Here is a 22,683-nt window from a genome sequence, read left to right as displayed (position 1 = left end):
GCTTTCTTATGGTAGAGCCAGGTGCAGAGTACTTGGAAAGCCTTACGAGGTGCCACAAAACCTTTTCCCTTCGTTCATTAGGCACTGCAGGAATTCTTGGTGTGGGAAAAGCATAGCACTGAGCTTCATCACAGATGTAAATCCCCCATCCAGCAGGGCCCACCTTTTAAAACGGGATCTCCATACATCCAAAGAAACATTCACATGCACTCCCAAGTTGTTGTGTGGCAGGCTAAATGGCGCTCTTAGTGTCACTCATGCTCACAATCATGTGGCTGTGTGCAGACTTTGTCCAAATGTGTCCGTAAGAATGGTTGAAGCATATGCAAGTTTCCTGGGAACTGTGACCCAATGCAGACTCTGTCAATTGACTATAAATCTGCATTTACATATTCAGAGGTATCTTGCTTAGGAGCGCTCTCCGACGGTCTGGCCATGGAAGAGAGAACACAGCTCGTGCTAAGGCCATCAGGAAGCAAGACGAGAGAAGAAACTGCCCCATCCTTGGACCCCATCATCCCCAAGCATCCTTAAGGGAAGAAAGAAGGTTCATCCATATACTCTCTTCCTACTCCCTTCTCTCTCTTCGCTTGCTGCCGAACTGCTGGACCTGAATAAACAGGGACAGGGCAACCGAAGAACGGCGCAGCCCACCATCCCCAGTCGGGAATTGCTGAACCTGTGAAAATCTGCTTCAGAAATCCGGTTAGTGGAATCCAGTTACATTCCAACTGCATCAGGAGACTGGAAGGGCTGGTCTGGGGGAGGGGGGAGCTGAGGCAAGAGGTTTCCATGTTCTGGGAAGGGTGGGGAGAAAGGAGGAGTAGTCAAAGCACAGATGCAGGTATATAAATCTGGCGTTTCTGAACTCTTGTATGATCAAAAGTTGGGGGTATTTTGGTAAGCCAAATATTGGGGGTATTTTGGCAAGCCAGCTCAGCGGAAATAGTCCTGGAATATTAACCCCCCCCCCAATGGTTTTCTATCTGTCAAGTTTTTTACATACCTTTTCATTCTCACAGTCTTGGGATTCCAAAAATCTGTGTTTGGGTATGTATTTATTAAGCCAACCAAAATGTCATAAAACACAATACAAGTTTTTTTTCCAGGTTTTCCAAAAGTTCTAATCAAGCTATACGGCAAACAAAGAAAAGAGGGCAGGAGGCAGTAACTTGGCTGACAATTAAGTTTTTCCACCAACACCTTGGATTTGTTTATCATTTAGCATGATGAAGAGTTCTAGATAACTCTAAACCTCACACACAATTTGCTCAAGTACAGACTCTTCTTCTGGGTCAACATGGCTAAATTTTTGGGATGCCTAGATTTTGCCCCTTTGGCAACCAATAATACGCTGGGATAATTTAGGCACGGAAATTAGACATTCGGCCACAGAACTGTTCACTCTCTTATGGCAAACGAGGACTTTGCATGGCTGTCTTTGCCTTCCATCAGCGACAGGGGTTGTGATCCTCTACATCAGAAGAGACGTGGTCCTCTGGTTTGTCTCATTTGGGGGAGACTTGGGGAAAGAGTCTCTCTCTTTCTTAAGGGGGAAGGGGGTGTTGTGAGTGGGTGGCTGGTTATTTTGCTGGCTCGTTTTAAACAAAAGCTGTCTGGATCAAAGAAGAAACTTGAAAAGGATTTTTTAAAAAAGAAGAAGTAGAAAGCTGGCCAAAGAAAAACGCACGGATGTACGCAAATGAGCAAGAAAGATGTACAACAGTGAACACAACAGGAAAGAAAAGACAGAAGGAAGAAGAATGGGAGAGAAAATGGGAAGAAAGAAACGCGTTTGCACCAGGTCCAATCTTGCAAGCATTGCTCTATTTCCTTTCTTACCAAACCCCTGAGGCTTTCAAAGCTATTTTTTTTCCTGCATGGGAATCTTCTATCAGGGGCAGCAGGATGGGGGCTAATTATGAAATAAAACTAATTAATCACTGCAAACCACAAGGCTGGCCCAGCGGGGCACTAAAGAGATGGCTTTTCTTCCCCTCCTCGGGGCACAGAAATTATTTGCTGCCGATGAATTATTTAATGATGCGGTGTTCATTATGTATTATTGATCAGGAAGGATGGTTATTGTCGCCGAGATAGCCCAAGCTCTTACCTAGCCTCTGATTCACTGTCACGGATGAGGACCTGATCTTGTAAGCTCTTATTCCTCCCACTACATCTCCATTGTTTGGGGGAGACACACACACCCCTAAAATAAATCTGCGGTTAGCATCTGGTTTATCAGCCCACGCGGCAAACACTTCGGTCTTATTCTCACCCGATGGGGCTCAGGGTTGATCTTTACACAAAGCTGCTGCACCCATTCCAACCGCCTTTTTCATGGCCTTATCTTTACTTATTTTAAACATTTATATGCTGTTTTTCAGAGGCTCAAGACGGCTGACACCGAGACAAAACCTGGGAAATAATTCCTTCTGGGATGTGATGTTTTTTGGGTTGGCACTGCTTACCAGCAGCTTCAAAGAAAACACAATGAGTGCAAGCACATAGTTAATTTTATGCCATGCTTTTCCTGTCCCACAAACTCGCATGGGTTCTGTAATCTTTGAAAAGCTCCCCCCTTTCAAAAGCCTCCCCCTAAGGGGAACTCTCTTATACCAAAGGTGGGCTTGCCACCACCACTCCACATCAGTTTTCCTTCTTTATTATTGCTATTTAGTTACTGCATTTATATCCCACCTTTTTCTCCCGGGAGCTCAAATCAAAAGATTGGCTGATTTTGGCCAAGGTGCTGCTTTCAGGGGCCACAAATTGGCTGGAGAACGAAGCAAGTTGCTATTATTTTAAATCACTAGGTTTATTTCTGTTCGAGGCAAGAGGAGGAAAGGTTGCCTTTTCCTACAGACCAGCGGTAGCCAACATGGTGCCCTCCAGAAGATATTGGATTCCAACCCCCATCAGCCCCGGCAGCTTGAAACCAACAGCGTTTCAGCAGAATCCGAGACCAGGGAGAAGAGTTGGTGGAAGAAGATTGGAAAAAATTCAAAGTATATCTACAGAAATATTGTAAAATTAATGAATGCTGGAATGAAGTTACATGGTTTTAGCAGAAATGTTATAAAGAACTAAGTAAAATAGATTGTTAATGGGCCAAAGTGTAAAATTTAAGGTCAGATTGTGTTAAGATAAATTATAGAACAAAAATTGAGAAAGATGGAAAGGATTTGCTGAAATAGCTAATTGAACAAGAATACAAAAAAGGGAGGTGTGAGGAGGTCAATGATACAAATAAACGAAAGGTAGAGATATAGAAATATTGGGTGTGTGTTTTTTGAATGTTTTTGTTTTTCTTGTTGTTTTGTTGTATTGTTTTTTTGTTTTTATTTTTGATGTATTGTGAATTTTTTACTGTTTTTTTCTTCTTTCTTCTGTAACTATTAAACCTTTAATAAATATCTTTAAAAAAGAAAAAAGAAAAGAAACCAACAGCGTTTCAGGCAGTCCAGCAAAAACTGGCCAGTACGTCATCAGTGAACCATGCTTTGCCTTCTTCACTAACCCAGAGCATCACAGTCCCAGAGGGCATAAGCATCCCTCCTTTTCCCGCAGCATGTAAAAGATGTCCTTCATTTCAGACACCACCAGGGCGCAAGAGCATCCCATTATTAAATATTTGGCAGCACTGCTCAACAGTGTAGTATACCCATGGAAATAAAATGCAGGAGCAATAATACTGGGCATTACTGCAATACACGTGAAAGGGGGGTGTGCACTTGTTCATTTCACCAGTGTGCCTTTCGATTCTCACGCACACCCCACAACGGCCAGGATTTCCCAGCAATTTTGCCATGCTGAAAACCAAAAGGCTGGGGAGAATTTGAGGTTCCCCCTCGTCTTGAACTCCATGTCTTTGTCAGGTTGCCAACTTTCCCACTGGCTTTTCTTCTTGCCATTAAAACAGCAGCCTCACACAGAGAAATTAAGCAAGACAGATTCATGACAGAGAAAAGATAGTAGTTCTTCTCACAGGGCATAATTAACTTACGGAATTGACTACCACAAGATATGGTGATCGCCACTAATTCAGCCGGCTTTTAAAAGGGGATTAGACAAATTCATGGAGGGCAGGTCTATCAGTGACCATTAGTTTCTATCGCTAAGTGCAAGCTTGATGTTTTCAGGCAGAATACTTCTGAATTGCCAGGTGCTGAGGACAAATAGGTGACAGGGCGCTGTTGCCTTCCTGCCTTGCTTCTGAGCTTCCCAGATGCATCCGATGGGGAACAGAATGCTGGACTGCATGGAACTTATCTGGAAGAGCTGCTCTCATGTTCAGTGGCGCCATCGGGAAAGGATTTTGGGCTGGAAGTTGAGGGATTCCAGCCACAGAATGAGCAAGAGGCTCACCTAAACACAGCAAGGCAGCTGACGTACCACATTTCTGAATGAAGGGTAGAAGTTTCCGGCCAGACAAAAGGAAGTCATTTTCGTTCTTCTTCACACAGCACTATACTGAAAACTACAAAATCTGCAAGATGCAGAAATGACTGCCAACCTGCACGATTTTTTAAAGGGAGGGTGGACAAATTCATGGACAGGAAAGCTAACAGCAGCTACCACTCATGATGGCTATATAATAATAATAATAATAATAATTTATTATTTATACCCCGCCCATCTGGCTGAGTTTCCCCAGCCACTCTGGGCGGCTCCCAATCAGTGTTAAAAACAGTACAGCGTTACATATTAAAAACTTCCCTGAACAGGGCTGCCTTAAGATGTCTTCTGAATGTCAGGTAATTATTTATCTCTTTGACATCTGGTGGGAGGGTGTTCCACAGGGAAGGCGCCACTACCGAGAAGGCCGTCTGTCTGGTTCCCTGTAGCCTCACTTCTCGCAATGAGGGAACCGCCAGAAGGCCCTCGGCGCTGGACCTCAGTGTCCGGGCTGAACGATGGGGGTGGAGACGCTCCTTCAGGTATACAGGACCGAGGCCGATTAGGGCTTTAAAGGTCAGCACCAATATTACCACCAGTATTAAAGGCAGTGTATCTCTGTACACCAATTGCTAAGGATCCGGTGTGGAGATTATTGCGCTCACATCCCACTTGCAGGTTTTCCATGGGCATCTTGTTGGCCACCATGTGAAACAGGATGTTGGACTTAGACCAAGCATAGGCAAACTCGGCCCTCCAGATGTTTTGGGACCACAACTCCCATCATCCCTGACCACTGGTCCTGTTAGATAGGGATGATGGGAGTTGTAGTCCCAGAACATCTGGAGGGCCGAGTTTGCCAATGCCTGACTTAGACAGAGCTTTGTCCTGATCCAGCAGGTCTCTTCTTTACGTTCTTGCACATTACCAAATAAAAAAGGGGAGGGTATTAGAGGCTAACATTATCTAACTGCGCCACTGGTAGGTGAAGCTTTCCCCCTCGCTATATCAACATGCCAGGAGAAAATTTCAACTGCTTAAAGCACAGGAGCAGGGCCGGTTAAAAAGCTGGCAACCCTTACACCTCTGAGGCATGCAGAGCCTCTGAATACATACTAGAGCTGGGCATTCTGCAAGCAGGTTTGCAGGCACTCAGGTGGACTTCCATAACAAAGGACAGCCAAGTGGCTAGCTGTCCATTGCATTCTGCCTTCATTTGCAAGGGTTCCCTTCGCATTCCAGCCTGGCAGGGGCTCCACTAGTGTGCCAAACAGAGGAAATACACCCTGAGAGTGATGTGCATAGATTGTGAATCCATCTCCACTGTGTGTTTTTGTCCAGGGGAACCTAATTCTGCAGAAGACATGCCATGCTGAAGTTATGAAAGCCCTACACATCAATTGTCGCGGACAGGGAAACAAGCAATTATATCAGGAAAATGTATGTGACAATGTGCTTTCGCCCCTGGTGAAAGTGGAATTACTCGCGACAAACTTAAGGAATGGACTTTTACCATTGATGGCGTTAGGCAACTACTTTCCCAATCTGCTGCTTCTGTTTTCTTCCCCTTTATTTGCTTGCTAAAAATCAAAAACCTCCCAGGGCCCTTGGCAGCTGTTGGCTCAATATGGCCTCAACCTTCCCCAGCATCAGAGCAGCAGTGAAATAAAATGGGGAAGGGGCAAGTCTGGGCCCCCAGTTGCTAACCAAAGGCAAAAGAGGGGTGGGGAAGGAAGACTGGCTTCCAACCGGTGGTCTTCTGTTCTCAAATTAGCCCTCCAGCAAACTTTGCTACTGTCCGCATTAGAGCAGTGATAATGCAATGAATTTAAAAAACCCTGGATTTCCCTGGAAGCTTAGCAGGGGGTTCCTCAATGAAAAGATCAGAACTTGTGGGCAACAGTGCACTGAAAGTGGCTAGCCTGCCCCACCAGAACTTCCCCTACAATCCACCGTTGCAAGGGAGTGCTGATGTGCTCTCAGTTGATATGGGGCAATGGTAAGACCCAGTCGTGGAATATGTGTTCATCCTAGAACCACTGGTGGTCGGAGCCAGCCATCAGGTGTGGGAGGAAACTCATTCTAAACTGTGTCTCCATCCATTTGCCGGCTGAGTTCTGCAATGGCAACATGGAGATTACTGTGGAAGAAGCTGGCAGGCATCCTCTGGACTCATAAAGTAGGAAGGAAGAAAAGTGGGGGGTGGCTGAGGGCAGACTGAGATTGGTGAGGTTTCATTGCCAAAAACATTTACTAGGATCTTCCTCAGCAGGTAGCGAGTCCATGGCCAAAATTCTCCTGGGTTATCTCTGAAGATGGAGAATTTCAACAGCAATTTCCTTCCCTGGCAGGGCTTTGACTAGCCCTCGGTGGTGCAAGGAGCAATAGTTTTGTCCCCTTGGTGGCATGTCCCCATGTCATTTCCAAAGAGAGAAGGAGAAAGGGACTCCCTTTTTATTATTATGTATTAAATTTGTATACTGCCCTTCATCTGAAAATCCCAGGGCAGTTCACGAGAGAGTTAAGAGTCCCATCCTATGTGGACAGAGGTTCTTTGCTTTTCGTAGCGGAGACCTGATAACGCTATCAAAGGGGGTATGCCGAAAGATCAATATTACTATTTATCATTTCTACATTGCCTCTTCGCATTTTATTGCTCGTGGCGCTCTTTAATTCTGAAATAATTATTCCAGACTGGCCATCAACCCCCTCTGATTCGATCTTCACGATATCCAGCATAGTTCACAATTGTCACTCAGTGCATAAGCATCCGCTGAGAAGGTGAAGGAAAGATCCATGTTTTAACAAGCTTGGCAGTGTGTACAAAAGCATAATTTAAAGTGCATTATGGTGTGTCTTATTAAAGTCCTTTCTCCTCCTAGGCAGAATCTGATGCAAAGGCTGGGTTTTTCCAAGTCCCTTACTCAATTTCCAGGGAATACAGAGCAGCCACCGAAGCTGAGATCAGCCACTAACTAAGCAACCGGTTTTGGAGGAGAGAAATGTGAACACACCCTTAGATACTTAATGATCTCCTGGCTACACAGCCAACTTTATTTTCAAAATGTGTTCTGGGCAGCACTGAGTTCCTCAGAAGCTTCCGATGGGTCCGTTGGTGAAGAGATTGGTAGTGGCAGAAAATAGTTCCTGGAAAAAGCAGCTTGCCAACTCTACCAGTGCTTCCCCTGCTACTACATTTAAAGCAGTATTATGCCACTTTAAACAGTCACAGCTTTCCTCAAAGAATTCTGGGAACTGCAAAGGGTGCTAGTTTGTTATGAGACCCCCCTACTCCCTCGGAGAGCTGCAATTCTCAGTGTTTTAACAATCAACCCTTCTTCTCAAGGAACTCTGGGAACTGTAGCTCTGTGAGGGGAACAGGTGTCTCCCAATAACTCTCTCAACACCCTTAAGAAACTACAGTTCCCAGGTTTCTTTAAGGGAAGCCATTACTGTCAAATATATAATATAATACCACTTTAAATGTGGTATAATACCACTTTAAATGTACAACACAGATGCACGCCTTAGCCAGGAGTCACCACAAAGGACCTATTTCACAGAGGGGGGAACTAATGAAAACAAGCGAAACTAGCACCAAAGCGCAAAAAACCCCTCAATTTAAAAAGGGGGGCTGTGGGCTTTGGTGGGTGCCAAGTGGATTTTCTGAAGGTGCTATGGTGCCCATGGACACTGGTGTAGGAAGGGGGTGCGATGGGTGCGGTCTGCCCCGGGTGTCATCCCTGGGGAGGTGACATTGCTGTCCCGCCCCCTGGGACACTCGCAGCCCCACCCCTGCGGGCAGCTAGCCCTACCCCCCGGGTGCCGGAGCAGCTAGCTCCACCTCTGCCCATGGACAGCATATTAGAGACCCCAGTTTTTTGTCATTCCCTCAGTTCTGGTGACACAGTAGTGAGGTCCAAAGAGTTCCAGCCTGTGTGAGCACACTGTAGAAGATGACCCAGAATCCTGTGGGGTTTTGTGGAACCTCTGTAGTGATTCCTCCGCAGATGAGTTGATGTACAAAGGGATCCTGAAGGACTCTAGACCATTGTTCTATGTTATGAGATTACAGTGGTACCTCGGGCTAAGAACTTAATTCATTCCAGAAGTCCGTTCTTAACCTGAAACTGTTCTTAACCTGAAGCACCACTTAAGCTAATGGGGCTTAAGTGCACTGCCGGAACACGATTTCTGTTCTCATCCTGAAGCAAAGTTCTTAACCCAAGGTACTATTTCTGGGTTAGCAGAGTCTGTAACCTGAAGCGTATGTAACCTGAAGTGTATGTAACCCGAGGTACCACTGTATATCCTATACAGCACCCTTGCAAAACAGCACTGTTAAGACCTGGGTTTAGATCTTCACTCAGCCACAAAACTCAGTGGATGACCCCGAGCTAGTCAATGTCTCTCAGACTAACCTACCTCTTAGGGTTGTTGTGCATTCTGCACTCTCTGGATGGAGGACACTATGAATTTCTAATCAATAAATAAATTCCAGTACCAATACAAATCTTATTTTGGACAACAACAAAAAGGGGAAATCCAGACGTATGGCTCAAAAACGTTTTCGGTGTTTGTTTGTTTTTATCTTGCCAAAGAAAAGCTCAACAACTTTTCTGTCCTGACTCTCACTGCCTGAAATATGGCAACCCTACATTTACACTTTAAATTCATTTTGTACATCTATAACAGCTTTAGCATTCGGTGAAGACCATAAATGAAAACCTTGCTGTATCAGGTATTAGGCTTCTCAGTTTCTCATTTTTCCATTTTAAGTTTGCCACATTTCCATAACAATCTGCATTTTTAAAAAGTAAAAAAGTAAAATAAAACCATCACAAAAATTTATTAGCATTTTTGTGTGCATTCATGCCAATATACAATTTTTTGTAATCAATTTTGCATGATATAATGCACTTTTGTGAGTTGTTTTCACCAATAAATTCATTTTCACGCACACTTTTCCATAATATGTACGTTTTTTCACACCTTGTTTTGTTTTAGAGAACTGCGTTGCAAAATTCAGAGAATACAAAATTTGAGGACATAGCTATTCCCGTATTGTTTCGGAAAGGGCAAATTAGATAGGTTCCCATTAGAATGGGAACTGAATTTCTTCCCTATCCCTGACGGTGACAGACAGATAATACAGGAGCAATGAGCCCTGGTCTGAGAGGCAAATGTCTAGGTTAGTTCCTTTTCTCTGCTACAAGCTTCTTGAGTGACCTTGGGCAAGTCCCTTGGGACGCAACGCGGCAGGTGAATGTACAGCGTGGTTTTTTTATAAATACGATAGCCAAGAGGTGTCAATTACATGCATTAATCAATCTCTGCATGTGGCAAGGTGTTTAAACGCTGTGTTTTGTTTCGCCAGCCCCTTCACAAAGAGGTGGGTGGGCTTCAGCTGACTTAGCTGACATGCTTAAAACATAACTCACCGGCCAACAAACCATATTTGAGACCTGCCTATCGGAGCCACTCCCTTTCTATAGACCTTCAAGAAGGCGATTATACATTCAGGGCCAGCCACATACATCTTCGCACCTGAAGCGCAAACCCAATACACTCTTGGCGAGGGGTGGGACTCCACTTTAAACACAGTGAGTGAAATTACGTAGTGTTGCATCCTTTGCTCTGCAGCTCTGGCAACACATACATCAACTAATCGCCTGGGTAAGGCTAAGGGACTCTCTTTATTTATTTAAATACTGCTTGTTACACATACCTCTCCAGGCAGCGTGCAATAATATATAAATAACACAACGCAAGCACCAAATATACAATATAGTTGAAACTGGAATACAGTACAATCAAGGAGTGACAAAATACCCCAAAAACTACAGTGTTTCTATTGCAAGCACTAAGTAGTGTGAGACTTTTCCCAATGTGAAATGATAGTGTGGTGATGGTGTGCTCGTGGTCACTGGTTGTGGCAATCAGGACGTCCCAATTTTCCTAGAGGGTGTGCCTATTTTCATATATGAGCTGTATGTTCAAGTGATTGTGGCGGTGTAAAAGGTTGTCTGACTGTAAGCACCCTGCGCGTGGAGAGAGGAAAAAAGGACTTAAAAGAGCTGCCAGTTTTTCAGCCAAGCATGACCCAACAGGCACTTACGAAAACTATGAAAGTGCTGTTTCTTCCTTCTCTACCCCAAAACAGGCACCTTATTGCACACTTTTCAGGTGAAGTTACCACACTCCTTCCTCTGCCTGCAGCAATCCAGGTACACTAAGTTTACTCTTGTGGTGCGATACCTTAATTAGGGTCCGTTTAATTCCACAGCCTCCCTACTTTTAGCTCTTTGCAGGCTTCTAGTATATTTTCAAATCCCTCACAACTACAGACTTGGCTACCTTACCTAACAGCTATACAACAGGCAGCAATTCCAAGAGACGTGCTTTTTTTCTGACCTAAAAAAGCAGAGAGGGCCTGCCCCTACAGAACTTCTGCATAGGAGCCATTAAAAAATAGCCTCTATTAAGGGTTAAAAAAAAGTGGCTATGGTACCTTAAGTATAGCCATTGACTTGCAATAAAGGATCAGCCCTCATGTTTCTGATCTGCAAGGTACCAGTATTTCAAAAGAAGTGCAGGCGTGGAAAGACTCTGGACTTGTGGGGTCTATTGGTTTTGGTTTTTTTACTAGCACCCCATGTGGCTCACCAGCTGGAACCCAGTGGGGCAAAATGGTGGCTAAGGGGGATGGTGCCAGATGCAAAATGGTGGTCAGGAAGACAGACAATTGCCTACTACTGCACCCCACAAGCCATACACTGCATCAGTTATTACAGGTCACGGATATACTAACAGCCTAACGTGTGTGTGTGTGTGTGTGTGTGTGTGTGTGTGTGTTGAGCAATTAGAAGTCCGAAACTGTTTCCAATCTACTGCAAACGACCCAGAGATCTACTGACAGATCTCAATCTACTTTCTGACCACCACCCCAAATCAAAATATATACCCACAACAGAAAGGCTATAGTGAAAATACGAGCAGAAGACCCTTGTCTACAACGTACAGAATCGCTGATACTTTTCCATAGACTTAAATATCCCCATCTACCAGAGGCTCTGGCCTTCTTGTAAACGCTAGGTTGCCGCTGCGAACCCTTTTCCCTATTGTACTCCTTACTATTGTCTATATTCCTCTGCCAATAACCAATTTCCTTCCTGCCCCAGTCACATTCCAATTGCTGGGATCTTAATCTGCAAATCCATTTAGGGTTGGTTGTTGTTTTTTTACTTTTTCCTTGAACACTGCCTCGTTCACGTTCTTCTCTGCTTTGCCTTTGCTCTTCCAGAGCGGTAGTTTTCAGAAATAAAGGACACCCATTAAGACCAAAGAAGCAGTAATGCTCCAGAATAAGGAACAATCATTTAACGTAAGTAGTGCCCCTTCAAATAAGGGGCAAACAGGGGAGCAACCCCAGATTGTGGTGGCCCTGTTGTGCCTTTACAAAAGAGCACACCCCTTTACTGCAAATTAGCTAACTTGGAATAACTACCACCCCTGGTTCAACATTCAAAGTCTCTAGCACAGGTTTACCATCCCCAATACGCACTCCTAAAGAGGCACAGGGAAAGGTGGGAATTACAATTTCGGAGACTTGACTCCAAGCACCAAATGAGACTAAAGTGTACCAGCAGATAATGCTGTGTATTTGCCCATGGCACACACACACACGGCCAGCACGGACACCACCCGTTTACAGTTTTGTCTGAGGAGAAGAGAACAAATGGGAGTTACTCGCACACTTTAGGAAAGCATCAAATGATCAACGTTATTATTATGAACTTTAATTAGAAAGGTCTCCTCTGAAATTAGTGCACCCTCAAACCCACTCAAATCCCAGTAAAAATTAAAAAAACAAACAATCAAGGGTGATTAAAAAGTGGGGAAATAAGATTTTTTTTAATCCTCTCACACTGTATAGTTATGGGCAAAGTAGAATTCCAATCCACCGCAGTGACTTCAAGCACACAGCAAAACTGTGATGGCTGGGTTAATTACCACAGAATACAATGGTTTGTACAAGTAGCAAGGATACTGTTTTCAACCACACAGACACACCCCCGTAAGAATCAGAGGAAACCAAAAAGCAACACAAAACTGCATCTTCTCACAAATCATTCAGGATACAAGCCTCCGTTCAAAAGGAATTATTTCTGCTTTAAATGTTAGAAATATCAGGTGCAAGATTGCAATCAGTTCTAGCTTATTTTTTGCTGTTTGTTCTTTTGAAAAGATAAGAAGAAAAAAGAAATTTAGAGGCAGAAAGTGGGGGAGAGGCAAATCCCGAAACAGCCAGTTACTTTTTTTTTAAAAAAAAGGTACACAAACATGAAATTTATGATTTGCAATTATTTTGTGGGGGTGGTGGAAACAAACATAAAATATTTTGCAACACACAAAATTCAACAAGGGTAAAAGGTGGGATTATTTCACTTCATAACAAATAAAAACATGTTGCAATATCCCAAGACTGCATCCTAGGCATTTTTTTTCTACACTATGCAAAATAAAATACCTATCAGCATTTACCTTACTATTTCAGAGGCAGAAGGAAATTGTTTCGGTTTCAAAAACTACAGATGTTCTGGCGTCAATCTGGAGCGAGGGTCTTTACTCCATATTTAAAATAGGGAGTTGGGGGGGCAGCATGGAGATTAGATTTTACACTGGACTATAATTCACTGCTACTCACCCAATGATCTACATGATCAAATCTGGAAGGTAACATTTAATCCCAACTCTGTACAAAGACTACTGATCTAGCTAGATATACACTCAAAGGCCACCGAATGAAGCAAAACATGTTTCTTAGACTGATCCACAAAACCAATTAATTTGAAGTACTTAGATTTAAAGCGAGCTGGTCCTATTAACTACAATGCAACTAAACTGGCGATGCCCCCGATTTAGCGAGCTTGCTTTATGTGGCTAAGTTTAAAATGGGTCTTCTAGGGTACTTTTATTCCAACTTGTCAACAAGGTCGTCAGGAACACAGCCAAGTCACTGGATCAAAATGCATGACCCATTTTTATGTTTAGCCAGGGCTGTGGTTGGAATATGAATGGGGCATGTCATCACAAACCTTCCGAAAGTGTTTTGCACAACATTCTGCCCAGATGTGGCCGAGACCCACAGAGGAGGCTTCGCACAACCACCATACGTTACGTGCAAACTGCAGTCTAGGAAGGGGTAAGAATTTGCCTTCGTTGAAAGCAAGGTGTCAATTGTATAGCTGTTAGGCTTCGGGGTTGTAAAAAACTGTCTCACTTCTGGTCCAATATGCTTCCCGAAGCCTAAATTGTCGACAAAAAGGGCGAGAGGGAAAGTGTTTTACAGACCCGAATTCACCGTAGTTTTCAGCGTAGGGCCACTGTCGAATAGAACTCACGCCGTGGCGGCACAATTATTTTTCTCGACATAGCGTACAACAATCCCGTCTGCTTCCTGCGCTGGGTTCCATTAATGTTCATCATTGTTCAGAACATGGAGGCTGTTTCCTTCCTGCGCGGTGAGGTGGCAGTGGCTGTCTTCACAGCTGTGGGGAAATTTAACATACTGGTTGCCAGCCTAGCATGAGGAGCCGAATGACTCCGTTCTCTCTAAAGTAGCAGGCTGAGGGGTAGACCGGGGGGATTATTGGGACAGCGGGGGTGATATCTGCCTCTTCACACATCCAGACAAAGACAAATGCAATGTCCAAAAGGTATGGACCCTCTGAATTTACTTAAAACATGTCAAAAGTCTAACAAGACCTCCATGCATCTAAATTTCACCACGGTCGCCTTTCCTCTAACCCAGGCTGCTGAGTTTTTGCACTCATTCCTCTCGTCCTCTCCACCTCCCATCCTGTTTTCCATTCGCACCAATCCTGTACCCCCTTTTCTCAGCCACGTACCAATAACACTGGACCCACCTCCAAAATCTTCAGAAGAACATTCCCTCTCGCACTAACAATTCATATCTGTGCAATAATTTACATATTAATCCTGACGCAGAATGTTCAGATTAGAAGAACTGTGGTGTTTTTTTAGGGAAGATTAAAATAATAATTTTGTTAACTGATGAAGCCATTTTTCAGTGTATAATTCTACAATGTAATTTTCTGAATATCTATACGATGTTTGCCCTCAATTTCCTTACACATCTGGTATTTAGCAGGTGCCCAGATTCCCAAATAAATCAGAATCATGCCAATAAAAGATAGAAAATAAAAGAGGCACATATAAATCTTTAATTGCAGTGAACTCTGTAGAAAGGAATAATCATTACACGTCAAGGCACCTAAAGGGTTCTCTTTAAAAAACTGTATGACATACGGCTTTTCTATATATTTACGCCTTTTTTAAAAAATTGGATCTATTGTAGCTATATATTTAAAAACACATACAAGTTGATTATATATATATAATTTAGCCGATCCAATAGAATAGATCTCCCCCCCCGGCCCCATTATTCTGTATCTATGATACCTTAAAGTATGATTTGGAACTGGGATAACTGATTATGGGTTGGACTTAATTTGGCTGTGACAGATGACAATAGATAAGAAGATAGACAGACACAGACAAGAAAGCCAAAATAAGAGAAAGTAAAAGGAAAGAGAGACACAGTTATTAATATTGCACCACAATTTGGCAGGGGACGGCAAATGTTTCTTAATTATGCAATTTGTTTGCATCTGAAAATGTCGATGCAAATCTATGCAAACATATTTAGAAACAGAGTTATTATTTATGGCCTACCACTTCATTCCTGTTAAGGCTCTTTTTAAAAACTGCAGGCAGCGGGCCCGATCGGCTGTTTCACAATAGTCCTTTTACACTGCATAAGTGCTTTGAAGTGCTCTTGGTGTAATGGAAAATGAAGGACACAATGTAGTGATGTATATTATTTATAGGTTTGTAAATCGATCCCTTTATATTTATTGAACTGTATTCTGGAGATAGATACCGGATATTATTGATATGGATGAATGTATTTACTGACTGATCCAGTTATTGATAGATCCATTACAGACGCTCAAAACAAAAGACACTTTCAAATGTGGAATTATATGTAGAGTTAACTCGTTTTGTTTTCATTATTGGAGCACTGATCTTGTTTTTTACAGATGTGTTGATCTTGAGCAAGGCACCTGCTATTTAGGACAGGTGTATATATTTGCATAATACTGTACTGTACTGATATGGAAAGGCAAACTGAGAGACTTTACATACAAATCTTCAATTGTAATATATATATATGAATAACTGCTATACCTACAATTCCAAAAGGTTCTGTTTTAAAGATACAGGCTGGATGTATCTTGATACTTCCATTTACAAATCAATCTGCTGCTTATGGATTAACTGGATCTATATATTTACAAGCAAATCCATCTTTTTCTGGCTACATTTTAAAAACTTTTCAACAACAGTCATTTATAACTACCCTTATTGATTTGCAAAAAGATCGTTATATTTACATCTGGAAGATGCAGATTTAAAAATAAATTATCTAATGGGGAAATCAAGTTTTAGAAAGAGTGGTAATTAAATTGACTGCCTCCCATTTAACATGCATCGATTTGTAAATGAATCTCTTGGTCACACAATTACACAGACTGCACAACAGATAAATTGTACACCAGGAACAAGAACGACGATGGGTTTTTACTAATTGTTATTGGGGCCTGCTCTTCGTTTTAAGATGTGCGGCTGCCTTTCTATCGCTCCCCTCTTCTATCTGTCTGTAATTTTTACTCTTTCTTTTAAAAATTCCAGCTGTTCAGGAGAGCCAAGGTGAACGACAGAACGAATCCTTTTATGCACCTCTTTCTATGATTTCTTCCTTTCCCGGATCCCTCTATTCTTCCAGGGCTAGAATGTGAGGCTGCTTTGCTTGTGATAAAGCAAACAGACCCCTGATTTCAGATACATTTTCCCTTTCTGCCTCCCCGATACGCCCTCACACCAACCACATCCCTGGCCTTCTGGCCACCACCACCCTAGAGAAAAATATGGTAAAGGTGTGTTTGGGGGGGTGGGAAGCATCTAATTCCCACTGAAACTGACACCAAAGTGGTGGGAGGGTGGGGGGATGGAGTGTTTGATGGCTGAAGGGTATGACTGCTTTTTCTCTCTCTCCCTTCCCCTCCTCCCCAGGTGACATTCATGGAATAAATGACCTGGACTCTTTGTCGGGTGAGATGGAGCTGGCGGTCAGTTTCTTGACCAGGAAATGGCTGCTCTTATGTAGCAGTGGAGAACTAGGGATCGCTTTTTCCACTAACGCGTCATCTCTCACAATTGGGAGTAAAGCACCCCACTAAACCTAAATTAAGAGTCTGGGTTCGGATTAAATAAAAGAAAACTACTTATTTATTTTTAAAGGCTCTCTCTGTGCCACTGCATCTCACATTCTGGATTTTAGGAAAGCCAGGTCGAAAAGAGGCACCTTCCGTTCCCAGCAGAAATACGACTTCCAGCGCGGCCTAAGGGCGAAATATAGTTTGGACAAAGGGGACCAAGTCTGATGGTATAATAGGAACGGAATTTGGAGGGGTTTTGTCAGAGAGGTTGGGAAGGAGGTATAGCCAAAGGAAACATAAAAGGAGAGAAATGGGTGATAGAAAGGGGAGTGGATATGGGGGGGGGGGAAATAATGCAATGACAATTAGAGGGGAAAGTAGAGGAAATTAAAAGGGAAGGTGAGGAAAAAACAGCAAAAGAGCAAGAATAAAAGGTATGGCGCACAAAACACGGAACTGGCAAAATCGTGCAGAGGTTTCAAAGAATATACGGATCATATATAAGGATGGATGGAGGGATGTGGCAAAATATATACACATATACTTAAAAGTCCTGGTGCTCAGGACAGGGGAGAACGAGGACATTATAAGGGTGTCAACATCTTGTCAGGCTGCCACACAGTTCCAGACAGACAAGGGCAGGCACCGAGAAGCTCACAGAGCAGCGTGTATTGGGACTGGAAATGTAGGGAAATGGGGCAGTGAAGGACACCCTGTTGCCAAGGGACCGGTAAGCAGGTCGCTTGAGGAAATCGCAGGCCAGACCCTGGAAGGGCTTCCGCACTGGACCTAACCAGTAGGGTGAGCTGTAGAGGAAGGCAAGGGGCAGAGGCACTGCAGCGCTGAAAGGGTTACCGAGGCACCCGCACATACAAATGCACATACACATGCCAGGCAGCAATAAAAAAAAGGTCACTGCAGAGAAATGAGGTCTCACTTGACAACAGCAGATGCACACCTAACAGAAAAAGGCAGACACACACACAAGCAACCGCACCGACCCACAGAGCAACACACAACAACAGAACAGTGCGGCGCTTCTCCTCTGACCCTATGTGTAGCATCTAGCGGACACTGGGGGTGGGCAGGAGAAAGGCAAGGCTGTACTAAACACATAAAGCAATACAATTAAATCACGGGAGTCAGACACACAGACAACACACAGCAGATGTGGGTGCCATAAAATAAAATAAAAGGACACTGATTCAACACCACACTTCTATAGGGGACGTCTCCAAATATATATATTCAGCGTTACTGCCTGCCGATACTCGTCAGCACATTGTATTGCACACACGGGGATGGTGTCCTCTTTCAATTTATACTCGTGGGTTCTAATCCAGATTAGTGATTGCAAAAACTCCAGGGGAGATTCCGCAATCATTGCGGATCAACAATCACGCAGAGTAAAGGAGTGATCTTGTGTACATGGCTTCAAGCTTTAACCATTCTGCCCTCGCCACTAGGCCCAGCTCTCACAAAGTCAGGGGCACTCCAATCCCCTCAGTCACTATGGCTCCTCATGAGAGAAATCCGACGCAGAAACGCAAATTCTAGCTCATAGCTCCCTCCTCAAACCCAGTCGGGGTTACCACCCGCAAGGAGCTGCAACTCTTCCAGATTTAAAAAAAATCAACCGATTATTGGGATGTAATTTTGAAATGCAGTGTTTCAGTGATAGGTCTATGAAAACGAGGCCTAGTAAACATGTGGGGGGGGGGAGAGACCATGACCGGCCCTATCATGAGGTAGAGTGAAGCAGCCACCTGAGGCAGGTTTCGGATGTCAGGAAAAGGCAGCAAATTGTGAATCATTTGATTTTTTATTATTCTGTTTTATAGGAAGTGGTGGGGGCTCTTGTGAAATATTCCAGTTAGGAGCCAATTAACTATGCACCTTGGCTTGAGAAGGGAGGGTGAGGGACATTTGCTCTTCTCCCTCCCGCAGCAAAATGTCAGGGGGCGCGCCCAACCTTTTGACAGGACCAGACCTGAAGGGGAGAATGAGACATTCTCTGCAGTTTAGGCAAAAGGAGCTCTTCCCGTGATTTGCACCCCAAACCCAAAAGGGAATAACCCTTTGCAGAATCCAAGGAAAAGGCAGTAATAGCAAAGAGATTTCGGAAGTGCCTGGTGACTAAAGGACTTGTTCCAAGAAGGACTTGCTCCATTATATCAACAGACGCACACACCACAAGGCCACGCACAAAACAAGAGGGCACGACAATGTATCGCCGCTACCGCTTGACACACTTCAACAACCCTTTCGTACACACACAGGGCACACACCCATTATCACTTAATGCAGATTAATTACCCCATAGTGAGCTTTAATCACACTGTACTCACAAGCCGAGTGATAAAAGGCTGGGAGGGGGGTGTTCACCCTTTCAATCCATGTTTATGGATGAAGTAAAAGATTCTAATCCACATTAGCGAACAAGGAGGTGTTAGTTTCCCCCGATTAATTAATATGGAGCACAAGCGTTTGAACTTGAGTGCACAAGATTAGGGTAATGAAAGAATGATAGAAGGTTAGAGTTCTTTCCAGAGTTTGACTTAATCTTTATACGGGTGGTGGCAGTTCCAGTCTGTTTTGTGAGGATTAATCTAGGAAAATACAGGTGTTTCCCCATAAATAATCTGAACCAAAACTGTGTGGTCTTTTTTATGCGTTCAAGGAAACTTACCAGCCCCACAACTGACATGCCAATTCAGACACACAAGGAACAGAAAGGGAGGCAATCCATATAGGAAAATGTAAACTCCCATAGATGACAAATAGATGGATTATGCACACCCACGGGGGCAATTTGTACACTTGCAGGGACATAAGACACACACATCTCAAATTGCAGAGGCCTGAATGGGGATATTTAAGAAGAAATAAAAGCTGTTGTGTCACCCAACAATGCAACTGGCAGGGGAAAGGACTGTTACAAAACTCTTTGCGGCTTCTGCATTTATTAGGTTTTTGCAGAACCTACTCCAGAGTAATTTCCACTTCTCCCTGTCACAAAAGTAAGACCTGTGAATTATCTACCAGCGCTGCTTACGGGTAGACTTGCAACTGCTTAAAGAAAAATGCAACAGTGCTGTTGGTGCTTTAAGCAGCCAAGAGGTAAAAATTTGGTGTCTTAAATGAACCCACTGACAAAGCACAGGGGGGAGGTCAGTGGCAAGCAGCCTAGTATGTTGCCAGCTTCACTTACACCAGTGCCCACCTGTCAGGACTAAGGGGGTCTTTACAGCATATAACCACTGCTCCCAATTTCCCCATGGCAATGTCCTGTAAGTGCCCAGCCCATCTCACCCCACAAGAAAAGCCCAGCCAGTCATTTCTGAACTCCAAGTAACTATGGACAAGTTAGGGAATGCCAATTTAGAGAGAGAGAGAGAGAGAGAGAGAGAGAGAGAGAGAGACTCGCCAAGGAAATGCCAGGCTCTGGGACAGAAGAACAGAAGGCATCCCTCAATTCGCTCACTCTCTAAAAACTCAAGAAACAGAAATAGCATCTGTTTTGGAAAACTGGGATGGTGTTCCAACTTGGCCTGGGAGACAGCTATCGCACCAAACCTGAATTTGGGGAGTAGGTGGTTCTGGATTTGGGGGTTCAGGATGGCTGAAGGTAACAGCCACACCCCTAGATCCATTAATCTTAACCCTATTCTTAGGAGATGTGTTCCCGTCTCTCTATCTCCCTTCCTCACATCCCACACACGCAATTTCGAAATTTTTGTCCATCGTTCTTTCGGCTCTATCTTTCTGTCTCTCTCTGCCCCACTGAATCCAGACCACTGAACCCCCTTCCTTTACCAGGAGCTCCCCTCTCTTCTATCCAGCGGTCTCCTTTCTTTCTTACCCAACTCTCCTCCCTGCCTCAGCCACACACCCTACCCCCCCATATCCACCTCCTCTCACCTTCCCCTCATATAGGTCCCCTTCTCATACACTCCCCCACCCCGAAAAAAACACAGCCCCGTCAGAATCTGACCTCTTCACCCATCCAGCCACTACCCCAGGTCTCCCCAGCGCCCCCCCCCCACGCTCCCACCTCCTCCAGATCCTGGCAATATCTCTCCCTCCACACAATAGCTGCCATGGGCTGCTAATAATTATTAATAACATTCTTCCTTTCCTCCCTCTTCTCCACCCCCACCCCGTCCATGGACAAAAGAAGAGTCCAGTTCTCGTTGTATGTATCTGCCTCCCCCTCCTCGCTTCGGCCATTGCACCTTCTCCCCCCCCCCAACAACCTTCACTTTCTCCCCCCCCCCCCTCACCACCGGTTCTTTGGACAATCCAAACCATTCTATCTTCGGTTCGCACACACACCCCCCGCATTATGCAACTTGAGTTTATAATAGAGAGGGGTCTAATATACTCACTTATACCCCAATAAACACAGGACACCCCCCTTAGTGGATGAAAGCAATCGCTGCTAATGCACAGCACAACCCCCCCTTTTTCGGGGGCGGGCGGCGGGGGGGTTAGGAATCCAAATATTGCAACACATTTCCTAACAATATATGCCCGCTTTGCAAAACCGTAAACGCCGGAGCCACAACCCCCCATCTCCTCAGGTTCCTTCTGTCTATTCCTCCTTTTTTCCCCTCCCTTCTTTCTTCCATCGCCAGAGCATCAAAAGCCGAGCCACCGCCACCGAAAAGCAAAGAGACATTTACAGAAAATCCTCTACAGCGTTTTCTCTGTCTTCTGATTTTATTTTCATCCATGCAAAAAAAAACTATATAGATATATATTTTTTAAACATTCGCTCAGTGCACAAAGCCATTTGCAAAAGGAAAGAACGGCCAGCAAATATCATTTTTTGCCATTGCAAAAAACGCCTCCCCTTTGCAATGAATAAAAATGCCCTTTAAAAACACGCCTGTATCATTTTTGCATTTTATTTGTTTTTGTAAAAAAATAAAAATAAAATGCATTTTTATATATGCATCTCTCCGTTATTATTTTTCCCTCTTTGCAATTTTTTTTGTCCGTTTCCTTAAAGGCTGAGCCACAGACACCAGCAAAAATAATATGCCAGGGAGAGGAAAAAAAGAAAGCTCTTGGAAGGAACAATTGCAGCTGCTGTGTTGAGAGACGAAGAGAGAGAAAGGAATAGACTGCCTTGTGTGTGTGTGCGTGTGTGTGTGTGTGCAATAGACCAGCTGCTGCATTAAGCATTTTGCAATCAATAAAGAGCGGGTGAGATTTATGCAAAGCGCAGATATTAATATGCAAAGTTTTAAAGATTTTTAAATGGGAGAGAGAGGGAAGGAGACAGGGAGGAGGAGGCGGGGTGGGGGGGATTGCATAGAGACTGCACCTACCTCTGCTTCCATCGGTGGGCGCAAGCTGACTCCTCCATGCGCGCATGGGTGCAGCCCAGATACACAGGGGCTGAGGGGGAAGCAGCAGCAATAGCAGAAGCGGCGGCGGCGGCGGCGGCGGCAGCAGCAGCAGTCAGAGCGCGAGCCAGGGCGCGCGCCGGATTCTCTCCATCATTTCCCCCCTCCCCTCCCCATTCCCCGGCTACGGTTGCCCGGGCAACGAGAAAGATGCAGCAGCATCAGCACCAGGATGAAAGATGCTCAGGGCAGCAACAGCAGATGGGGATGGAGATGGGGCGCGCGTGAAAGGGAGCCCTGATTGGAGGGGGGAGCAGATGGGAGGGAAGAAATAAGAGGAGCTTCCGAATTTTAGAGTGCGGGGGGGCTGTTTCCAAATTTGTTAAACTGAGGGACTGAGTGGGGGGGGGGAGCGGGTCTTTGGCAGAGGGAGAAAGAAAAATGCCCAGAGTGTTTTCAGCTGGGGCAGGGACGGGGGGAGGGTGGGGGGCGGGGGAGAAATGAAGGAAGGGGCAATACAGAAAGGTGAGGGTTATTTAGGATCTGGAAATGAGGTGTAGGGAAGGAGGGCATCAAAGTCGGGGGCATGAGAAAGGTGCTTCTGAACTTTAAGACGGGTGGGGGGC

The 22,683-nt window shown here is 44.4% G+C and overlaps 1 protein-coding gene across 1 annotated transcript in view; it reads right to left on the bottom strand.

The window, feature by feature from the left end:
- Window positions 1–22,388, bottom strand: part of POU2F2 (POU class 2 homeobox 2) — a 109,482-nt gene extending 87,094 nt beyond the window's left edge. Inside the window, exon 1 of the mRNA XM_083515494.1 lies at window positions 22,040–22,388. The gene's annotated coding sequence lies outside the window, so the exon portion shown is untranslated. The remainder of the gene's footprint in view (window positions 1–22,039) is intronic.
- Window positions 22,389–22,683: the final 295 nt, after the last annotated feature.

The sequence above is a fragment of the Podarcis liolepis genome (genome assembly GCF_965112155.1).
Source record: "Podarcis liolepis genome assembly, chromosome: 7".
Taxonomy (NCBI): domain Eukaryota; kingdom Metazoa; phylum Chordata; class Lepidosauria; order Squamata; family Lacertidae; genus Podarcis; species Podarcis liolepis.
Note: the sequence above shows the minus strand (reverse complement) of the source record. Positions and strands in the feature narration are given on the sequence as shown.